The 15,016-nt window shown below is 40.7% G+C and overlaps 1 protein-coding gene across 3 annotated transcripts in view; it reads left to right on the top strand.

Annotated features, from left to right (window-relative positions):
- Positions 1-3,446: 3,446 nt before the first annotated feature.
- RABGEF1 (RAB guanine nucleotide exchange factor 1) overlaps positions 3,447-15,016 on the top strand; it is a 60,850-nt gene continuing 49,280 nt past the window's right edge. For 2 of the 3 annotated variants that reach the window (XM_042972573.1, XM_042972572.1), the window contains exon 1: positions 3,447-3,540. The gene's annotated coding sequence lies outside the window, so the exon portion shown is untranslated. The remainder of the gene's footprint in view (positions 3,541-15,016) is intronic. The other variant, XM_042972571.1, reaches the window with a different exon arrangement.

The raw sequence follows: 15,016 nt of genomic DNA, 5'->3' as shown, positions 1-15,016 counted from the left end.
GTTATGAAGCTTTTCAACTGTGTTTTCTTCTAAATTTTATATCTTACATGTAGGTGTTTGATCAATTTTTAGTTAATTTTCATATATATGTTAGGTAAGGACCCAAATTCATTTTTCTGCCTGTAAATTTTATGTTATCTATATTTCACAATAAAAAAACAGGGGCATCTGGGTGGCTCAGTTGGTTAAGTGTCTGACTCTTGATTTCGGCTCAGGTCATGATCTCACAGGTTCATGAGACTGAACCCCAAATTAGGCTCCATGCTGACAGCACAGAGTCTGCTTGAGATTCTTTCTCTCCCTCTCTCTGCCCCCCACTCAAAGCAGATAAAGAAATAAACTTTAAAAAATGTTCAAAAAAATTAAATCTTAAAGACTATAATACCCTTTCATGATAAAAAACACCCAGTAAACTAAGAATAGCAGGGAACTTCCTCAACATGATAAAGGCCATATATGAAAAACCCACAGTTAACATACTCAATGATGAAAGATTGAAAAATTTTCCATTTAAGATCAAGAACAAGACAAGGATGCCTGCTTTTACCACTTTTTTTTTTTTTTTTTTTTTTTGAGAGAGAGAGAGAGAGAGAAAAAACAAGCAGCGGGGGCGGAGGGGAGGGAGCAGAGAGAAGGGGACAGAAGATCCAAAGCAGGCTCTGTGCTGACAGCAGAGAGCCCAATGTGGGGCTCAAACTCACAAATCATGAGATCATGACCTGAGCTGGACGCTTAGCTGACTGAGCCACCCACGCACCTCTCACCACTTTTATTAGTATGTTTTCATTTTTGGGGGGGTAGATTCATCTTACCCGACCCTTCTGTGGAATCTCTTTCCATTAATCCCTTTGCTTTCTATCTCTCCTCTTAGCTTCCACATTACTCCTCTTTTGCAGTTTTCCTCTTGCTTCTATTTTTTTCCCCACTCTTCTTTTGCTCTTTTCCTTTTGACCTACCCCAAGATGAGTTTTTAGCCCTCTTTTATCTTCACTGTTTCCAATGGGACAGAGTTTCATAAATTCAAACACAAAATACACATAAATTGAAATAAAAAGTAATACAATGAATATCCATATGCCTATCAAGAACTAAACCACTAAATTCAAACTAAAGCATTGCTTCTTCGGTTAAATATAACTTTGGTGCCCCTTCCAGTAGCCTCCACCCCACCTTCTCTCAGAGGAAGAAGGTGTGTGGTAGTTTGTCCCACTAACGACCCCAATGAGTCAGACCTACCAGTGTCCTCACTTTTGCTAGACCCTTTCAACATTGACCTAGGGGTTAGCCCCTTACTTACTGTGTCCATTACCTTTTGATCTCTTCTTCCTCCCCCTAGTTCAATCTGCTACAGCTACATAGGTTAGAGGTGTCAAGAGGGCCCTTGCACTTGTTCCCAGTACCTAGCACAGTTGCCCAAATATTTGCATACCAGCATAGCTAGCTCCTTTGCCCTTTGTTCAGGGTACTGTCTCAGCCAGGGCTTTCCTCTCCACTCTAAAACTGCAGACTTTTAGATTGCATTTTCTGTGCCTCTTCCTTGCATAAGTTTTAATTTTTTATTCATAGCAATTATCACCATCTTAAGTACTACTGTAAATAACTTGTTTATTGGCTCCTCCCTCTCCTCTAGAATGTAAGCTTCTCAGCATACTTTTATGTGTTTTATTTTTTTTTATTAAAAAATTTTTGGGGGGCGGGGGCACCTGGGTGGCTCAGTCGGTTGGGCGTCCGACTTCAGCTCAGGTCATGATCTCGCGGTCCGTGAGTTCAAGCCCCGCGTCGGGCTCTGTGCTGACAGCTCAGAGCCTGGAGCCTGTTTCAGATTCTGTGTCTCCCTCTCTCTCTCTGACCTTCCCCCATTCATGCTCTCTCTGTCTCAAAAATGAATAAACGTTAAAAAAAATTAAAAAAAAAATTTTTTTTTAAGTTTAGTTGTGAGAGATAGAGACAGCACCAGTTGGGGAGGAGCAGAGAGGGGGAGACACAGAATCTGAAGGAGGCTCCAGGCTCTGAGCTGTTAACACAGAGCCCAACAGGGCTCAAACTCACAAACCATGAGATCATGACCTGAGCCGAAGTCGGTCACTTAACCGACTGAGCCACCCAGGTACCACTTTATGCATTTTATGCTCTCTATCCTCAGCCTAGCACACATTAGGTGTAGAGGAGGAAAAAAATTGTCTCTCTACCCTTCTGAGTTCTTGGCTGAGACCTCTGAGGTAAAAAACAGATTAACAAGAGAGAAGCACATTGAAATTTATTAATACATATACCTCATATATACATGAGAGATAACGGGACAAGATTTAGAATGCCAACTTAAATACATTATCATGTAGACGAAAGAAAGGTGTGTGTTGGGGTAAGGTGGGTAGCTAGCTGGAGGATCAGTTATGGGAAGTGATCTGGGAAAGAAATGCAAACAAGCTTAAGGTTTGCTACGCAGATTTAAGTTAGTGTCTTCTCCATTGATGAGTCCCTTGTGATTTAGCCATCCTCTTCTAGGTACGGGGAAGGAGACATCTTTACAAATGGAGATTTCCTTTATAAATGTACATTTCCCTTACAAAAGGGTATTCATTTTCAGAGCTTCTCTGGCATCCACTTTCTCAAAATAATCCTTATGCCAAAGAGGTACGTTTTTGGATGGCATGTTCTGCTATCTCTAGGCATTTAGAAGAATTTGAGGAATGAATCAATTTCCATTTTGCAAATGATGAAAAGAGACAGAAATTAGGCAACCTGTCCAAGATCACAGAGGCAGCTGTTAGCAAAGCTGGGATTTCAACTCAGGTCTACCTTCCAGATCCAGTATAGTTTCGTTTTTTCTCTGTTGTGGCGGCACTTTATGCCGTGGATGGCACCCAGGATACAGAGGCAGCTGCTGTTTCCAACATTCCTGAAATGGTAATCACGGGAACTGGATTCCGTTTAAGACTCGACCATTAATACTAGCTAACGATTATTTAACCTCGTGGGTCTCAATTATGTTTAGCTGTAAAAACGGCTTTTAGGTCAACCAATCTCTTTAAGGTCCTTTAATTCGAACACTAAAATTCCTGACATCCGTAATGTGATAGGTAGGATTCATTGGCTTTTCAAGCGGCCTCCGTCTCCCATTCCATGCTGCTACAGTGGCCCAGGGCCCGACAGCACCGCAGGAAGCAGGCTCTGAAGAAGACAGGGCACACCGGCTGCTCCGTCGGCTCCTGAACGCTGCAGGTCGGCACTGCAGGGCTAGCCTGGAGGCCGCCCTCTTCTCCTAGACCTCCGACACTGCGGGTGCTGTCAGTCACCCCCGCCTCCGGCTCGCGCCACCCAGCGCGGATTCCGAGAGGACCCGCAACAGCACCCTCCCACTCCGCGCCCCAGGACCCGGAAATGACGTCTGTGCGTGCGTGACGAGCGCTCGCGGCGCCGGGGGCGGGGCGTGAGGGAGGGAGGGCCGGCGAGAGGGCGGGTTGTGGACTGGCGGAGCCGGGACCCACTCGAGCTACCCGCGGAGAGCGGCGGCCCGACGCCAGTGGAGCCGCAGGCCAGGTACGGAGCAGTAGGACGGGGGCCCAGGATCTCGGCTCTGGGCGGCGGGGCGGCGGCGCCGTCCGGGCGGAGGCTGCTGGGTCATTCGCCCGTGCCGTCTACCCGGCCGGGGCCGTTTCGCTTCGGTGCTTCCAGCCGCCGTCGGTCCCAGCCCGGGGCCCCGCGGCGCGGCCCTGACCGGCCCCAGGCGGTCGCCGGCCGCCTTAGTCCTCGTCGTGCTGAGCCTCCCCCTTTCAAGCGTTCGTCGCCAAGTTCTGTACGGCCCGGCCCAACTCCGACGGACAGACGCTTGTCATTTCCTGGCCGCCTCCTGCCACCCGTCCACCCCTCGCGGGATGGCTTCCTTTTGGCCGGCTTCCTCTTCACTGTCCAGCCCGTGCAGTTGGAGGGGACACCTGTGGTGGCGACCCGTCGGCTCGTGCCCTGGGTCCCTCGGGGGTCCGTCCGGGTTGGCGGCTCAGACCCAGAGAGCAGCCCGGCCTTGGCAGGGGCTCCGGGGCTTCAAGAACCCGCGTCGTTCTTGGGGAGGAAAGGTCCCGGAGCCGGGAGGGTGCAGTCTTTGGTGATGCGGGGACTTGAACACCGGTCCTAACTCTCGCGCCGTGGTTGAGGGGGAAGTTGTGGGCCTGGAGTTAGGAGCAGAACTGGTTTAGAGGAGAGCAGAGGTGATGCCCATCACGGAAGTTTAGTCACAGGGAGGGAGGGACTCAGCTGCTTTAGAGAGTAGGTCATAGACATCTGGTGGTGCCTCAGCGCTGGTGACCAAGTCCTGTCGTTGGGAAGTGTGTCAGTGGGCTCTGATGGGCTCCTTTTACCCTTTAGATTAGATGTGAAAATTGTCAAGACGAGTTGACAGCATCACCAGGGGAGTCGTTTTTTGAATATGAAGACTTTTACTTTTGTTTGTGAGATTAAAAAATAGTTGTACTTTTTTTTCCTGTAAACTTGAAACTGCTTTTTAAAAAAGCCTGTTAATGTAAAATAGTTAAAACAAGAAAGTTTGCCGGACGGGTAAGATTTGATTGTATTGTTAGTCCATTTAATGACAAATAATGTTACTTTGTAAGAGTTACTGGTTGTTGTGCGGAAGATTAAACCGAGTTCAGGATTTGAAATTTCACAGATCTTCCAAGCAATCATGTTTCTTCTCTCTAGAAGTTAGAGAAGGACAATAAAGATACTTTCAATACGGTGTGGTAAATAGAGCTAAGATAGAGTGTGAGGAGGGACACTGCAGGGTCTGGAGGGTGAAGAAAGATAATCAGGGAATATTTTATGGAAGTATCTTGAAGCAGGAGAACTTTGAAACTAACAAGGTTGGGTGGGAATTTTAGGGATTGGTTGGAATGTGGGGGTGGGACAAGTAACAGGAGAATAGGCCAATAACTAACTACTAGGAGATGGTTTTTGAAAAGTAAAAAAGTGCAGGGCAGAGATTCAGGAGCTGATAACGACAAAACCGAGGAAGGGTTTTAAGGAGGGTCTTTTCATGATTAAAATGGAATTTTAGGTAGATCTTACACACACACACACACACACACACACACACACACACACACACAGACTGCTGCTATTTGGCTGATGAAGACTGTGTGGGCCCAATGTGGTGCTTGATTATGTGCTCATTAAATGTTTGAACTGAGTTGTATGCTCATTTGCTAGTTGTTTCATTGTGTAAAAAGTGTCCGACCCTGCTAATTTGTAAGCTTCTATAAACAGGAATTCTCCTTCTATCTGTTTGCATTCTCAGTCCGAGCTGGGCATTCACAAGTGTTCTATGAGTACTTGTTAACTTGATGAGAATTCATTGATTTCTGATGTTGGTTTCCAGTGGGAAAAAAAATGATCAGTACTTATTTTAATATCTACATAGAGAAGAACTAAGATCTTGTTTCATTTACTTGTGTCAATCTTTGGAGACAGAATTTAATCTTGACTATGAATTTAATTTTTGGCACGTGTGTTTTTATTGTTTGCAAAGTATACATCTGTAGCAGAGATGACTTATCCCTAAAATGGAGAAGAAAGCTATGTGACACACCTGTCTATTCTGTGATTCAGAATACAAATGCTGTTAAGTGGCTTTCTTAACCCGTAAATAAAGTTCTCACACTAAAAGCAAGAGTTTCACAGTAGAAGTCAAACATTTTGAAAGTCTTATTAAATGCTTATTTTTGTCATAAAGCGTCGTCGAAACATTATGTATATTTCATATGACTGTTATGATTGGAAATAATTTAGAGTATCATCGGATAAACAGGAGAAACAACAGTGGACTTACCTTCATCCCACTTGATATTATGTAACTTATATTTTATTTGCTTGATATTTAAATAAAGCTCCTAAAATGCTTTTAAGAAAAAGCTGTACTCTTATGATGCGGCTTCCAAGTTACCCTGTGAGATTCCTGTGTTTGATGAAGTTCCTATTGGTGGGGTAGAAAGTATAATTTTTATTGTACAGTAGAACCTTTTTTCATGTTTCTGGTAGCATAGCTTCCTTGTTTATGGTCACTAGGAGGGCAAAGAACTGTAATTATCATCAGTTAGATAAGTACGTGGTTAGAAGTCAGAAGTTATGATCAGAGTATGAGTTCATGAATGGGTTAAATTGCACACACTAAGAGTCTTAAGCTTTTTATTTTCCTCAAATGACATCAAGGAGATTGCTAAAATCCCTGAAAGAGGGCTGTAGCACAATGCCTAAAGCAGGAGTGTAGCAGGAGTCTTTGGGTCCCTGAATTCTGTGTGGTCTCACCTTAAGGTATGGTTGGCAGCATCCTCTGTGCCAGGCACAGGGCAGCACAGAAGGAATTGAAGCTCCTCCTTTTGAATCATCTTTGAAGCTAATCTCTCTAGTTCCCTTTATTCAGAATAAATCATTGAAATTGCATTTATGGTGATTTGGTCTGTGTTTTAAAATTAAACATGACTTTGGGGGGATTTTTACATGAGATATATTTGTAATTTTCTGTGTGCTTCAAAGTTAAAAATACATAATGAAAGTTTTATTTTTGTAGTTCCTGTTGTTAGAATTTCCTAATTTTAGACACAGTATTTGCAATATTTCTTTCTTTCTTTCTTTCTTTCTTTCTTTCTTTCTTTCTTTCTTTCTTTTTTGGAGCACAAAAAAAAGGTAATGCCTTTAGAAATTGAACTCATAAAATGCTTATTACTGGAAGAAAGTATCTTATTGTGCTGTAATGTTTTTTAAATGGAGCATGTCATTTACTTATATCACATCGTGTTCCAGAAAGGATTCATAATTACTTACAAAGATACAACATGTTATTGAGAACATACAGAAATAAGGAGCTGATGAATTTAGCACGGAGGGAGAAAAATTAAGATGAAAACTGAAGTCTGTAAGATCTTCATTGAGATGGAATGAGATGTGTGCACAAGGTACTTGGACTGAAATCTTGAGTATTTGTTAGAGGGCTACAAATTTGACTCTGCCTTTTAGTAGCCTATTCAGAAAGCGATATAATCAGTTGTATAATTCAATGATCATAAGATAAAAGACCAGTTTCTCTTTGGATTCCCAGACTCCTTGTATTGACAGATTTCTTAGCTACATCCTTAAGTAAATAACAGCATGCATTTCAAAGGGCTGAATTGTTTTACTTTTTTTTTTAATTTTTTTTTAATGTCTTATTTTTGAGAGACAGAGACAGACAGACACAGAGCGTGAGTGGGAGCGAGGCAGAGAGGGAGACACAGGATCCAAAGCAGGCTCCAGGCTCTGAACCGTCAGCACAGAGCCCAATATGGGGCTTGAACTCAGGAACCACAAGATCATGACCTGAGCCAAAGTCAGATGCTTAACTGACTGAGCCACCCAGGCGCCCTCGTTTTACTTTGTTTTTTAATTAAAATTCTTTGTTGCCTCATTGTGTAGGTTGATGACAAAACATAATTCAGTAAAAGCAGTTCTGGTGCTGGCAAAATAATGTGATCTAAGTATGTAGATTTCTACAGTGATTTAATTTAAGGATCTGTTTTAGATGCTCTAGATAAGTAGATGGGGACTGTACATTCTTTAGGTTCTCTTCCATAAATATTTTGTTTCTCAATGGAGCTTTTTGTTATAAAGTTATCAGCAAATCAGGGATTTGAGTTTGTGCTTCCTGACAAGTCCCGCAAGTACATTTATTTTTTATGTTGTCGTTTTATGTTGTCTAATCACAGAACCATATTTTTCATGGGGAGCGTGAAAATGGAGGAGTCTGACAAGGACGAATACTTAAATGAAAGTCACCTCACCTCCACATACAGATGGACTTAGGGAATACCAGACACAGACCTAAGATTCATTTCTGGAAGTAGATTTGGGGTGTTAGCTCCAGCATAGAGTTCAAATTTATCAAGTGCTAGCATGGGCCAGGCACTGTGCAAGTAATAAGCCCTTGACATGCATTATCTCAATGTTGTCCTTTCCCTTCACCCTCCTTCTTAAAAATATAAAGAAGTGTGGTTCAGAGTAGTAACTTGTTTCAGGTCATACAAGAGGTGATGGAGATTTGAACTCAGGTAGTCCGACCAACTCAGTGGTCTGCACCTAACCATGACTTTATATTAACCTGCAGCAGACTGGACCATGAGCTCCCAAGGTGGGAACAGACATATACAGTTAATAGAGGTAAGCACATTGGCAAGTATTGGAACCCACCATTACAAAAAGGCCTTTCACAGGATCTTCCTATCCAAATAATGGTCAGGGAGGTACAACTTCAAGTCATTTGGCTGTACTTTGTAAAGCTGGGGAGTGGGGAGTCTTCTAAGCATCAATCGGGATTGGCAGAGTGGTGATATTATTTTATGTGTTTGTTTGCATCTCAAATGCATATATTTTTTCTTTGTGTCTGCTTTGAATTTATCTCAAGATCAGGAAAGTCACAATGATATTTATAAAGATAGTGGACCATTCTAGGAAAAGAGATTTGTATTTAAATTTTAGAGTAAAGCTTAAGCTGGTGATCTCACTGCTGTGATTTGAGATGAACTTAGGTTATAGTTTTGTAATGCCATTACTAGGTGTATGTGTTCTTAACTCTCATTTTGTTCTGTTAGGAATTGTATTGCATTAGAGTTGTACAGATAAGTAAACCATCATTTATTGTGCATTTTCATATGTAGCTGTTTCAGGTAATTCCAGATTGTTTTGTTTTGTTTGAAGTATTAGAATACAGTTCCTATAGTATATTGTAAATTGTGACCTAGCCTCTGAAACTAGAGAATAGAGAACATCCTTATTCACCTTTCATCAGTAAACAATGGGTGGAACTGTTGTTGCCTAAATGTAGTTATGTAACTTAATGGTTCCTTAATTGCATTTCCATATCACTTTTGACATTGTTTTTTAAACATGTTCCTGAAAAATAAGTTGGGCTAGTGACCACAGTTTTGAATAGGATATTATAAGAAGAATGCAAATAAAAAATGTGAAAAGAAAAAATAAAACTGTAGGCTGATGAAATAAAATGTCTAAAATCCATTATAATTAGTGTCTCCGGAAGTAATATCCTTGGCTTCTACTTAGCAAGATGGATTATATCTTTATATTAATTAATTAGCCATTGCAGTTGTTCTCGTGGTGTGGTAAGTGTATATAGATGTTATTATTACTCTAGGGCTTTGAATGTTGTGTAGTCATGGGTGGACACATCTTAAGTATCACTTATGAGGAATAAGCAGATGGCAAAGTGTTTTCATACCTTGTGCTAACTGCTGATGTTCTTTGAATATCAACTATATGTGGACACAACTTTCTCCAAAGAGCCTACTTTTGTTCTTGGACATACTTGAGAACAAAATTGCAGATACTTTTTGTTGTTACCCATAAGAAGTTATGGGCTATTTCTTTGAAGAAGATCTTGTCAATCCCTGTATGGGCTACCAAAAAAGAAAGAGAGAGGGAGGGAGGAGAGGGAAGAAAATTTTTGTCTTTCTAGTACTTTGGTCTAGTAATTGAATAAATAAGTTAGAAAATAAAAATCTCAGCTTACTATTTTATTTATATGTAAATAAAATAGGGCTTGAGAAATAAGCTGAGATCTTTTGAAGTTTAAAGTTCTTAGATTCTAACAGAAAAGCTAATCAGGAGGTTGGATTCTAGGCCTAGCCAGTTCCAGCCCCAAACAAAACCACTAATTGTTATGATGGTGAGTCTGCCATTTAGGTAAGTATAATGCAAAGATTTCAGTTTCATGCTTCAATCAACACTTGAGCTATATTTGGAGAAGAAGAATCTGAGGTGTTTTTTTTTTTTTTTTTTTTTTTTTAAGTTTTGTTTTTTCCTTTTTCTGAGGGTTTAATTTCAGGAAGTCTAGTTTTTATAGATATGAATTTTATAGATATGAACCTTATCAAACTACTCAGTCTAGTAAACATTTTATTACCCCAGAATATCTTCTGATCTTTATTAATGTTTGTTTGTAAAACTGTCTACCTTTTATTTTGTGGTAAAAAAACTGTTTACTAGTTTAAGCATTTCAGAATTCACATAAGGTATATGCATGAGGTTTGTTTTTCATTTTTTTGGAGAGAGAATGTGCGAGCGAGCGTGCGCAGGTGGGGAAGGGGCAAAGAGAGAGGGGGACAGAGAATCTGAAGCAGGCTCTGCACTGACAGCAGAGAGCCTGGTGTGGGGCTTGAACCCACGAGATCACAACCTGAGCCAAAGTTGGATCCTCAACCGACTGAGCCACCCAGGGGCCCCTGTGTGAGTTTTATCGTATTGCCAAGAAGTCTGGTATTTATGCTCTATATTAATGTGTAGTTCTACCCTTTGAGCTGCCATAGATTTTTCTAAAAAGAGTTGGTTGCAGCAGTTGTTTTGCATTGGCCTTCAAGGTCGTTGGTAAGAGTATGCTTCTTAGCTCCCAGTGATTACTAATTTCTAACCACTTTGCTTACATTAGAATTTTCTTGGTGGATTAGCACTGTTATCTTTTAATCATTAGTAGTGCTTTTTGCCTTCAAGTCCACTTTGTATATCAGTATAGCTTTACTAGCTTTCTTTTGGTAAATGTTGCATGCTGTATATTCTTCCGTCCTTATAATTTCTGGTTTTTTTAGTTTTGTCCTTGAAAGCATCGTGATGATTGAATTTAGGTTTTTTTTCTTTAGTCTCTTTTAGTATTTAAATTAGCATATTTAGTCCATTTTCATGTAATGCGATTGTCACTATATTTCGTGTTAGATCTGCCATCTTTTGGTAAGTTTTCTTTTTGACTCACCAGTTTTGTTCCCTTTTCCTTTTTTCTTGCCATCTCTTGGATTATTTTTTTTTTTAATTTTTTTAATGCTTATTTATTTTAGAGAGAGAGAGAGACAGAGTGCAACTAGGGGAGGAGCAGATGAGAAAGGGAGACACAGAATCCAAAGCAGGCTCCAGGCTCTGAGCTGTCAGCACAGAGCCCGACGGAAGGCTCGAACTCACGAACAGTGAGATCATGACCTGAGCCAAAGTCGGAGGCTCAACCGACTGAGCCACCCAGGCGCCCCTCTTGGATTATTTATTATTTAATTATTTAATATTTTCCCTATAGTAATTGCTTAGTTACACATTCTTTCGCTATTCTTTTTGTGATTATACTAGCAATTGTAATATATACCCTTGACTTACTGCAGTCTAATACAAATTATAACTTTTATCACTTCTCCAGTAATGCTAGAGCTTTAGGTACTAACTCAGTTTGGCGTTTCCTGCTTTGTTGCATTATATAATCAGTATTTGTGTGGATTTACTTACATATTTACTGTTTCCATTACTCTTCGTCCCTTCCTGTATGTATTTCTGTGTTTCTCTTTGGGATAGGCTAATTTTTCTTCCCATTTGAAGAGTTCCCTCTGGTATTTCTTCTAATGCAAGTGGGCCCATAATGAATTGTTTCAGTTTTTGTTTGTCTGTAAATGTCTTATTCTGCCTTTATTTTTAAAGGAAATAGTCACTGAGCACCACATTCTAGGTGGGCATTTTCTTTTTACAGCACTTTTAAGAGGTCATTCTGTTGTCTTATGGCTTTTATGGTTTCTTTGAGAATTTAGCTGTTAGTTTTATTGTTGCACCTATGAAAGCAATGTGCTTCTTTCCCACTGGTTACTTTAAAAAGTTTCTCTTTGTTTTTGATTATCAACATTTTATGCTGTATCTGTGTGTGTGTGTGTGTGTGTGTGTGTGTGTGTGTGTCTGTCTGTCTTTCTGCTTTTAGGTTCCCAGAATTTCTTGGATTTGTGGGTTGTCTTTTCATCAATTTTGAAATTCTCATTCTTTCCTTTTATTTATTTTTTTAATTTTGTTTTAAAGAGAGAGAGCACATGTGGGAGCAGACGAGAAGGGCAGAGGGGGAGAGAGAATCTTAAGCAGGCTCCACACTCAGCACGGAGCCTGACGAGGGGCTTGATTCGTGAACCCATGAGATCATGACCTGAGCCGAAATCAAGAATTGGACAGTCGACTGACTGAGCCACCCAGGTGCCCTGGTTCTTGCTTTTAATATTGGTTCTGTCTTATTCATTCTTTCCTCTTCTTTTGAGGGACTCCAGTTACATATTTGGTAGACTTTTCCACAGTGTTCCTCATTTTCTTTACACTGCCCTCCTCCTGCCCCTGTGTTTCCTAGTAGTTTTTCTCTCTGCTTCTGTATGGATGTATTTTATTGACTTGGGTTCCAGTTTCTAATCCTCTCATCTGCTAGGCCTGGTCTGTTGTTAAATCTACCTTTTGAATTTTTAATTTTAGTTATTATACTTTTCAGATCTAGCATTTCAGTTCAATTCTTATAGATTACAATTCTCAGTTGAAATTCTTCATTTTTAAAGTATGTTCTTACCCTCCTTTTTTCACCTATTTTAAATTTATTTTTTACCTATATTTTTAAATAGGGAATTTAAATAGCTATCATTATTTAAAAGTCTTTCTTTTTTTTAATTTATTTTATTTTTTGAGAGAGAGCGAGAGAGAGAGACAGAGCATGAGCAGGGAGGGGGAGAGCTAGAGAGAGACAGAGACAGAATCTGAAACAGGCTCCAGGCTCTGAGCTGTCAGCACAGAGCCCTATGCAGGACTTGAACTCACAAACAGTGAGATCATGACCTGAACTGAAGTTGGACACTTAGCCAACTGAGCCAACGCAGGTGCTCCTAAAAGTCTTTCTTTTGGGGCGCCTGGGTTGGCTCAGTCGGTTAAACATCCAGCTTCAGCTCAGGTCATGATCTCATGGTTCATGAGTTTGAGTCCTGCATCAGGTAAGCTTGTGCCCTGCTTCTCCCTTGCTCCCTCTCTCTCTCTGCATCTCTCCCTCTCTCCCTCTTTTCCTGTCTCCCTGTCTCCCTCTCTCCTTGTTCCTCTCTCCTTCTCTCCCTCTCTCCCCTCCCCCTCCTGGGATTTCTTTCTGTCTCTAAAAAATTAAAATAAAATAAAAAGTCTTTCTGTTAACTCCATTGTCTGGATCATCTGAGCATCTGTTTTTTTCTTTTTGGCTTTTAGTTAGGTAAATGCTGGGTGTTGTGAATAAAATGAAGCTCCAGATGATGCTGTTCTTTTTTTTTTTTTTTTAAGTTTATTTACTTATTTTTGAGAGAGAGAGAGAGAGCACATCCCAAGCAGGCTGTGTGCCATTGGTACAGAAATCAAGAGCTGGTCACTTCGCCAACTGAGCCACCCAGGCACCTCAGTGCTATTGTTTTAGAGAGGAAATGTCTCCTCCCTTTTGCTAGCCAGGTAGAGTAGGGACTTATCATCTAATCCTTTTAGGGACTGAGCTAATGGTTGAGATTGTGTTGATGGGTTGCTAAGGCTAGGTTTCCTTCTGGTTTGCCTTTACCACTACCATCTGGGGCTTCCAACTGATAGTTTAGTGAATTCACAGGCATCTCTTCCCCTGGTGGTTTCTATGCTGTAATCTTTGTCTCTTGAGAACAGTGAGATTACTGAAAATTCCACTCTTTTTTTTCTTTAAAGATTTTATTTTTAAGTAATCTCTACACCCAACGTGGGGCTCGAACTTACAACCCCAAATCAAGAGTTGCATGCTCTACCAACTGAGCCAGCTGGGCTCCCCTGAAAATTCCACTTTTGATTTTCAGACGTTTTCAGTTTTGATTTGAAGTCCTCTCTGTGCAGCTGCAGAACTTGGTAAATGTCCTTAGGGAAAAACCAGCCTTGTGTTAGACCTTTCTGGCTCTTTGACTCTCCACTTTCCCTGGGATTTTGGCTCCTTGATTCTTGCCTTTGTTTCATCTCTTCCGAAAGCTCTCATGGTTCCTCTGTCTGTAGTCTGGATTCTCAGCCTTTTGCCCCAAAATCAGCAAACGTACTTGGTGAAAAAGTGGCCACAGAATGTCACTTTGTTTCTCTACCATTCTTCTCTTTTTCCAGAATCCAGAGGCTTCTAGTCTTGATTGCTTCATCTGTTTTTTGATGCCTTTAAACATTGATTTAAAAAATGTATCTAGCTTTTTTCATTCTCAGTAGGAGTGTTGGTCTGCCACAAGCTACTCCATCGTATTCAGAAAATAAATCCTCCCACTAGTAATGAAATCGCGAGAAGAAATTAATCTATTAATAATTGTTATGCTTACTTTATCACAGTGATTCTCCAAGAGTAATCCTTAGCCACATCACCTGGGAACTTCTTAGGAATGTAGATTCTCTGGCCCTACCCCTGACCTCCTGAATCAGAAACTGGGGGTCGGGAGCCAGGAAGTACTCTGTGCCTTAACAAGTCCTCCAGGTGCTACTGATGCATGCTAAGATTTGAGAACACCTGCTTTGTAAGTTAGTCATTTTGCTGTTTAATTTTCGACTCTTACCTGCAGTGGGCCCTGGAGAGTGTACATGGGACAGAAGTGAAAGAAAATGGTCTATGCAGGTACTTTGTTGGTCTTCTGAATAAATAATTTAATAAATTTAGGAACTATGTATGGATTATTCACTCTGTTCCTGGCAGAACAGTGCTATGCTGTGTCTGTGTATGTGGAATGGCCACATAAGCAAGTTATTGTAATAGAGTGTATTATAATAGCTATATATATAAAATGCTGTAAGAACCAGAGGGATAGAATTAATCTGTCAGTGGGCAAAAGGGAGTCAGATGCTATTTGAACAGGATGGAATTTGAAGGTGGACTACAGGAGGGTTTTCTAGGCTTGTTCGTAAATAAGATGACAGTGTAATTTATTATCCAGAGCAGATGACTTTTGAGAATCAAATGGATGCCTTTTCGCTAGGACAACAGGCATAAGCCAGGACTGTTCTCATGAACTGGGAGGGAGATGTGATTATCCAGTTGATAAAGAGCAAGTGATGCTGTGAACGCATAGTTCTCTGTTAACTTGTGGAAACCTCATTTCTTTCAATTATTTGTTTACGATTACAGTTTACAATTCTTACTGGATGATTTTTATAGTTTCCTAGGACTGCTATAAACAAATGGGGTGGCTTAAAACAACAAAAATTTATTCTCTCATCA

The sequence above is a fragment of the Panthera tigris genome, chromosome E3 (genome assembly GCF_018350195.1).
Source record: "Panthera tigris isolate Pti1 chromosome E3, P.tigris_Pti1_mat1.1, whole genome shotgun sequence".
Lineage (NCBI taxonomy): Eukaryota > Metazoa > Chordata > Mammalia > Carnivora > Felidae > Panthera > Panthera tigris.
This window is presented reverse-complemented; position numbering and strand designations above follow the sequence as displayed.